Genomic DNA, 1,220 nt, shown 5'->3' on the forward strand with positions numbered 1-1,220 from the left:
CTACCTCCAGAACACATTCCCGTGCCTGCGCCGTCTCCTTTTTAGCTCTGTTCTTGCTGGCTCTGACATCCGAGCCGAAGAAGAGATCACTCCACCGTTCACTGCTGCAGAGCCCACCATAGACCCTACAAAGCCCACCTCAGACCCTGCACAGCCCACCTGAGACCCCGCACAGCCCACCTGCGAATGACCCTGCATAGCCAACCTGACACCCTGCAGAGCCCACCATAGACCCTGGAGAGCCCACCTGAGTCCCCGCAGGGCCCACCTGAAACCCCGTCAGAGCCAACCTGAGATCCAGCAGAGGTCTTGAGACCCTGCAGAGCCCACCTGAGACCCAGCACATACCAGAGACCCTGCACAGCACACCTGACACCCTGCAGAGCCCACCATAGACCCTAGAAAACCCACCTGAGCCCCCGAAGGGCCCACCTGAGACACCGAAGAGCCCAGTGGGCGCCCTTCTAAGAAGGAGGTCTGTAAATGCACAGACTGAGGGAGTTTCTCTGTCCCACTCAAATGCCCAAAGAGCCTCATGCCATCGTCAGAGCCCTTCATCTACTCTGCCTCGCTGAGGATCTGTTCACAAAATGGCATTGCGTTAAATGCATGCTATCACACAGTGCACCTAGCCCCATATTTTACTGCGGTAAAGAATGTGTACTCTATTATGATCATACCTTACATGGGTTTCCGCACAGTGTGCTGCATGCAGCCCTGAGAGCGGACAGTTTGGGCACTGGATGACCTTCTCCCAGCACTGCAATAGATAGAAACAACTATTTATATACCAGTCTCCACTTATTGCAGAAGTAGTCTTTACAAAGTCTCACAATCCTTGCCTTAACAGTAAATGTTGGCCATCCCTTTTACCCTGAGTGGATACCCACCCGTGGGAGTAGGAGCATAATTATCTATAGGCCCTAGTATATGCCACTTACAAGGCTTCATGTCGCATGTTGACACCTCTGGCAAGCACAATATTCAAATACTTTGCCGACGATTGATTGTTCTTGCATGCCTGCAGCACAGCAGGGCACAAAGATATTTTATTTGTAATGCAGGGAAGCCCTCCATAACCTGACCGCTGCATGTCTGCAAACAGGGAGGCCTGTTACAGACTTACTGTACATTATCAACAAAATGCTCAGATTACTAAAAAGAGGAATAACGATGTACGTAGACAGCCAGAGTCAATAATCCTGACAGGAAGGTGCCCC

Source organism: Nanorana parkeri, unplaced genomic scaffold (assembly GCF_000935625.1).
Source record: "Nanorana parkeri isolate BGI_ZX_2015 unplaced genomic scaffold, ASM93562v1 scaffold500, whole genome shotgun sequence".
In the NCBI taxonomy this organism is placed as follows: domain Eukaryota; kingdom Metazoa; phylum Chordata; class Amphibia; order Anura; family Dicroglossidae; genus Nanorana; species Nanorana parkeri.